This window comes from Lissotriton vulgaris, unplaced genomic scaffold (assembly GCF_964263255.1).
Source record: "Lissotriton vulgaris unplaced genomic scaffold, aLisVul1.2 SCAFFOLD_2581, whole genome shotgun sequence".
Classification (NCBI taxonomy): domain Eukaryota; kingdom Metazoa; phylum Chordata; class Amphibia; order Caudata; family Salamandridae; genus Lissotriton; species Lissotriton vulgaris.
The window spans coordinates 12,576-19,757 of record NW_028251061.1 but is presented as its reverse complement, the minus strand read 5'-3'; the positions used below and the strand labels follow the sequence as shown (position 1 = coordinate 19,757).

The following is a 7,182-nucleotide window of genomic DNA, read 5'->3' as shown; positions in this document are numbered from 1 at the left end:
GTTAGAAGCCAGCGCCAGCCAGTTTACAGCACCAGTACTCTGGTGTCGAATCAGGAAACATGCACTTGATACGGTGGGGGGAGAGTTAACTGTAATGTGTGTAGTTAAATTATGTGAATTGAATCAAGGATTCCATGACACTTCGCTAACATGTTTTAGCGCCTGTATGCACGACTTGAGCGGTTGCGTGAGCACGGTGTTCACTCTAGCCAATGCCTTCCCCGTGTGCAGCTGGTGAAAGGTTAATGGTCGGCATTTAACACACCTTCCTGTTGCCCTGTTCTTCAAACAATCATTAAAGACTGGCTTAAGTGAGGTGCTCAGTGCCATGTTATTGGAAGCCAGCGTCCTACTACCCAGTTCTTTATCTCAGAATACTACTGAGCTATAAATGTTTTACTTCTGACTGATCTGGGCCTGCCCCCGCTCTATATTTCATAGAGGAAAAGCACCTTTTTCAAAGAAAGAACACTTTGGTGACAACAAACTTTGCAGCTGCGAACGCATTTGCGAAAGTAAAGAACCTTGGTGGCATGCTGCACGCTATGGATCATTTGGCGGTGCATTTCACACTGTGAAATACTTTTATTTTGCATTATTGAGCTGTGCCTGTGGCATTTTGTGAGTATTTGAAAAGCAATGCTAAGCATGTTGTTAACTTCTCAATCCTCGGGATCAGCGTGATGTTATAACAAGGCCACCTCCAGATCTAACCAAACCCAGATTGCTGAAATAGCCGTGGGTTAAGGAAGGATCAGGTGAGGGCAAAAAGAAAGGCGGGGAAGGAAGGGAACAGCGGGGAGGGAGATCTGGAAAACACAAGACAAAGAAATGCGTTGGTACCAGATACTCTCACTCCTGTTTCAATCAGCAACCCATTAACATAAGATGTACCCATCTACCTGTAAAGAAACTAAAGGAACGGTGTAATAGAAGATACAACTCTTCACCAGCATCAGAGCCCTGGAAGGATATGAACGGTGCTACGTCCTCCCTGTAATACACAATGAATACCTTTCTTATTCTGTGCCCTTGTATAACCGTATTGCAAGAATGAAACACTATGCTATTGTACATACCCCACGACATATGAACATGACGGGACGTAGAGGAGAGTCTTGAGCAACATCCGAGGGACCCCTGGATTCAATGTATCCGAGTAAAACAAAGTTAAGCAACAATGGGTTACGTCACCCGATAGTATAAAACAGTACAGTACCTGTGTTACTCCAATCAGTATTGAATATGGTCCTGAAGGGCACTGCTTCAATTCAATATGAGATCCTGATTTCCTGTGTACGAGCCTCAAGACGCAGGCACAGCATACAGAGCAAAACTTACCACGTGCGGTAAGATTAAGTATATACGAGAATTCGTCCTCCGCACGAGCCGAAGCAAGAAGGCTCACCTGCGGAGGGCAACTGCAAGAAGGAAACACTCTCATGGAGAACACTCCACACGGAACACAATTCGTCCTCCGCACGAGCCGAAGCAAGAAGGCTCACCAACGGAGGGCAACTGCGGTAGTGAGACACACTCGTAGAGAACACTCCACACGGAACACAATTCGTCCTCCGCACGAGCCGAAGCAAGAAGGCTCACCAACGGAGGGCAATTGCGGTAACAATTCGTCCTCCGCACAAGCCGAACAGGACCGCCCCTAGATAGGCGCTAAGCAGTCTGGGACATGTAGTTGTTTAGTCCGTATGACATCCAGCCGGATGACTACGTTCTGAGGCGCTCACAGAAACCTGACACATGTGGCCCTTTGTAAAAGCTGTGTAGGGACTGTTTCATTGCCGGGCATGTGTGAGAGTCGCAGAAGGCACTTTATCTTTATCTTATGTGCAGTGTGCGCTGTTCTGGTGCATTCTCCATCTTGTGGAAAGAATGAGCGCACCTCAGGATTGTACCATTGAAGGTGGCCACAGTGGTTTGTACAGGCGATGTTGAAAAGCATGAGTAGGAGGAGAGACCTATGAAAAGTCATGGGAATTACGTGGCTGGAAAATGTTGTTCGCAGGTTTTGTGCTGGAAATGGAATGTTGAAAGCAGGTCAATGCAAGTGAGGTGCAGGTGAATAGGTTTGAGAACAGGCTCTACCTTGTGTGGCGGGCAGCAGAGGTGTAGGATGTATGGACAGAGCAGTTTGACTTAAGAGATGTTTTTAAGAGAGTGTTTCGGGTGCTGAGCATGGTCCAGGGGTGAAAGGGTGCTAACAGCCTTGGCTTTGGCGTACCATCTGTGCTCTTGCTACGCTGATGCACCACAGTTGTCAACTAGTGGGCCGCCAGTCTAGCATGCTATCTCAAGCTCTAAAGTTAGAGGTGGGACAACTAAACAACAGACCAGCCAAGCTCAATCTCCTTGTCCAGCTGGGAAACTCCCACCCCAGTGGATAATACCGACAAACTTAGAAATATATGTGAGAGAAGTAAAACCACAAAGTAAAAACAATCATTAAACTGCTGCTCTACTGCATATTGTGGGTGTAGTGGATGAAGCAAAGCACCTCTGCGAGCAGCAATCTTTGATTCATGGCACAACATTCTGATGTCCAACCTTCTGTCTCAAGTCTTCCTGATCCATCTCCCATCTCTTACTCAAAGAGCTGTTCTTGTTTTACAAAACCTTGACCATTTGCCACTACCTAAAGCTGTAACTAGTGTATGAGTGCTATGCGAGCGCCCTTTTTTTTTACCAACTTACTCATGAATAATTAAGATGTGACATATTCAAAGCAACTTTTATGTAAATTTCTGTGTATGGTTAAATATGCCTTCATATGTTTCAAAAATGGTAATCAAGAGATATTTATACAATCAATAAAAAATTGTGTTTGCACATTCCGTTATGTTTCCCTTTAAGTTATTAATTTTTTTTTACATCCGACAGAAAACAATCTTTGATTGTACAAAATGTTTCAAAATAAGGAAGATAACACTGTAAATCTGCAAAGACGAAGTCTGAAATATTGAGTTCCAGTATTCAGGAAAACATAAGTGCCATCAGAGCCAGCCAAACCCGAACATAAACTGAGACATCCTGAAAGAAGGGAGAAGGGACACAAGAAATTCAGTGATTCCACGAATCTTAGCTGTGTACTTCCATGCCTCAAAACGAAGAAATGACCTCTAGAAAATGAAGACAATACTGATAAACCTCCTCTTGTGTAAACATGTCCAATAACAGCTTTGATCATGAGATTGGTATGAGGTGGTTACAGCAGTGCTCTGCTTCCTTAAATAATACCAGGCCACCATTCAGCTAGAGGTGTATTGCAAACTGTTTCAGACCAATCCACAGCAACCAGTGAAAAGCGCAACGGAGTGGAGTCAGACAACTGAAGGTTAAAAGAAATAGGGGTTCTGTTTTCTAAAATACAGAGTACTGTCCCAGTGTGCACCGACCAGAAGGACGTTGGATCTTTACCCGCATGCGTGCCGAACCATTATCCAGTCTAAAGACACAATCGCCCACGAAGAAGCCTTACACACGTTTTGAGATTGGGAAGTAGTTGGTGACCATTGCACTTTATTCTTTAATCGGAAAGCAAACGTGCAAAATACAATACATACAGAGAATGCAAGAATAATACAAGTGCTTTATCAGTCATGATGGCCCTTCAGGAAGTACAGTCACACGATGTAAACAAGTATATACCAGACCCAGAGACGCTAACCAAGAGAGAAGTCTCAGACACATGCAGTGAGAGCTTTAGTTTGTCATCAATATTAAAACCCCATCAGCAAACACACACAGCGAAAAAGCAATTCAAATGCACTGAATGTGTAAAGAGCTTTATCCAGTTATCAGGCCTACAAAGACATCAACGAACACACACAGGGGAAAAACCATATCATTGTAGTGAAAGTGACAGTAGGTTTAGTTGCTCTTCAGCATTAAGGAATCATCAGCGAACACACACAGGGGAAAAACCATTCAAGTGCAGTGAATGTTTGAAGAGCTTTAGTCAATTATCACACCTAAAACGGCATCAGGGAACACACACAGGAGAAAAAACATATAATTGCACTGAATGTGTGAAGAGGTTTAATCGATTATCACACCTAAAACAGCATCTGCGAATACACACTGGGGAAAAACCATTCAATTGCAATGAATGTGAAAGTAGTTTTAGTCAATCTTCAACATTAAGGAAACATCAGCGAGCTCACACAGGGGAAAAGCTATTCCAGTGCAGTGAATGTGGAAGTAGTTTTAGTGATTTGTCAACATTAAGAAAACATCAGCGACCACATACAGGGGAAAAACCATTTAAGTGCAGTGAATGTGTGAAGAGCTTCTCTCAATCATCACACCTAAAACAGCATCAGAAAACACACACCGGGGAAAAACCACACCAGTGCAGTGAATGTGAGAAGAGGTTTATTCTATTATCAGACCTAAAAAGGCATCAGAGAACACACACTGGGGAAAAACCATTCAATTGCAATGAATGTGGGAAGAACTTTATATATTTATCAAGCCTAAAACAGCATCAGAGAACACACACAGGGGAAAAACCATTCAAGTGCAGTGAATGTGGAAGAAGGTTTAGTGATTTGGCAACATTAAGGATTCATCAGCGAAGACACACAGGGGAAAAACCATTTAAGTGCAGCGAATGTGTGAAGAGCTTCTCTCAATCATCACCCCTAAAACAGCATCAGAAAACACACACCGGGGAAAAACCACACCAGTGCAGTGAATGTGAGAAGAGGTTTATTCTATTATCAGACCTAAAAAGGCATCAGAGAACACCCAGTGGGGAAAAACCATTCAATTGCAATGAATGTGGGAAGAGCTTTATATATTTATCAAGCCTAAAACAGCATCAGAGAACACACACAGGGGAAAAACCATTCAAGTGCAGTGAATGTGGAAGAAGGTTTAGTGATTTGGCAACATTAAGGAATCATCAGCGAACACACACAGGGGAAAAACCATTCAAGTGCAGTGAATGTGAAAGTAGCTTTAGTCGATATTCAACATTAAGGAAACATCAGCGAACACACACAGGGGAAAAGCCATTCCAGTGCAGTGAATGTGGAAGTAGTTTTAGTGAATCCTCAACATTAAGGAAACATCAGCGAACACACACAGGGGAAAAACAATTCCAGTGCAGTGAATGTGGAAGTAGTTTTAGTGAAATGTCAACATTAAGAAAACATCAGCGAACACACACAGGGGAAAAACCATTTAAGTGCAGTGAATGTGTGAAGAGCTTTTGTCAATCATCACACCTAAAACTGCATCAGAAAATACACACCGGGGAAAAACCATACCAGTGCAGTGAATGCGAGAAGAGGTTTATTCAATTATCAGACCTAAAAAGGCATCAGAGAACACACACTGGGGAAAACCCATTCAAGTGCAATGGATGTGGGAAGAGCTTTATAAATTTATCAAGCCTAAAACGGCATCAGAGAACACACACAGGGGGAAAACCATTCCAGTGCAGTGAATGTGAAAGTAGTTTTAGTGAATCTTCAACATTAAGGATTCATCAGCGAACACACACATGGGAAAAAACATTCAAGTGCAGTGAATGTGAAAGTAGTTTTAGTCAATCTTCAACATTAAGGATTCATCAGCGAACACACACAGGGGAAACAACCATTTAAGTGCAGTGAATGTGTGAAGAGCTTTTGTCAATCATCACACCTAAAACAGCATCAGAAAACCCACACCGGGGAAAAACCATACCAGTGCAGTGAATGTATGAAGAGGTTTGTTCGATTATCAGACATAAAACAGCATCAGAGAACGCATACAGGGGAAAATCATTCAAGTTCAGTGAATCTGGAAGTAGTTTTAGTGAATCTTCAACATTAAGGATTCATCAGCAAACGCACACCTGGGAAAAACCATTCAAGTGCAATGAATGTCTGAAGAGCTTTTGTCGATTATCAGACCGAAAGCACCATCAGAGAACACACACAGGGGAAAAACCATACCATTGCAGAGAATGTAGAAGTAGTTTTAGTGAATCATCAATATTAAGAACATATCAGCGAATACACACTGGAAAACCATTCAAGTGCAAGGAATGTGACAATGGATATATATACATATATATATATCAGGTCTAAAACAGCATCAGAAAACACGCACAGGAATCCTTCAAGTGCAGTGAATGTTGATGTAGGTTTTATGAATATTCAATATTAAGTACTGATCAGCGAACACACACAGGAAAAGCCATGTCATTGAAGTAAATGTGTGAAGATCTTTTGTCAACTCTCAGAGCTACAAAGATGTCAGCCTCTCTTCAGAAGAGTGCAGGATCAATAATGAAGGTCACAGAGCTACAACTGTGTGACAGCTCGGCCGAGCACACTTCAGAAGAGTGCAGGATCAATAATAAAGGTCACAGAGCTACAACTATGTGATAGCCAGGCCGCGTACTTCACTTCAGAAGAGTGCAGGATCAGTAACGAAGGTCACAGAGCTGCAGCTGTAAGACAGCCAGGCTGAGCACACTCCAGAAGAGTGCAGGATCAATACTGAAGGTCGCAGAGCTGCAGCTGTGTGATAGCTAGGCTGAGTACTTCACTTCAGAAGAGTGCAGGATCAATAATAAAGGTCACAGGGCTGCAGCTGTGTGATAGTCAGGCCGAGCACACTCCAGAAGAGTGCAGGATCAACACTGAAGGTCGCAGAGCTGCAGCTGTGTGATAGCTAGGCTGAGTACTTCACTTCAGAAGAGTGCAGCATCAATAATGAAGGTCACAGAGCTGCAGCTGAGTGATAGCCAGGCCGAGCACACTTCAGAAGAGTGCAGGAACAATAATGAAGGTCACAGAGCTGCAGCTGTGAGATAGTCAGGCCGAGCACGTTTCAGAAGAGTGCAGGATCAATAATGAAGGTCACAGAACTGCTGCTGTATTATAGCCAGGCCGAGCACACTTCGGAGGAGTGCAGGATCAATAATGAAGGTCCCAGAGATGCAGCTGTGAGATAGCCAGGCCACGTACCTCACTTCAGAAGAGTGCAAGATCAATAAAGAAGGTCACGGAGCTGCAGCTGTGAGATAGCCAGGCTCAGCACCAGGCTTCACTTCAGAAGAGTGCAGGATCAATAATGAAGGTCTAAGAGCTGCAGCTGTGTGATAGCCAGGCCGAGCACACTTCAGAAGAGTGCAGGATCAATAATGAAGGTCGCAGAGCAGCAGCTGTG

The 7,182-nt window shown here is 43.4% G+C and overlaps 1 pseudogene; it reads left to right on the top strand.

Moving 5' to 3' along the window:
- The first annotated feature begins 3,344 nt into the window (after nucleotides 1-3,344).
- On the top strand, nucleotides 3,345-5,647 carry LOC147663056 (uncharacterized; annotated as a pseudogene).
- The last annotated feature ends 1,535 nt before the right edge of the window (nucleotides 5,648-7,182 follow it).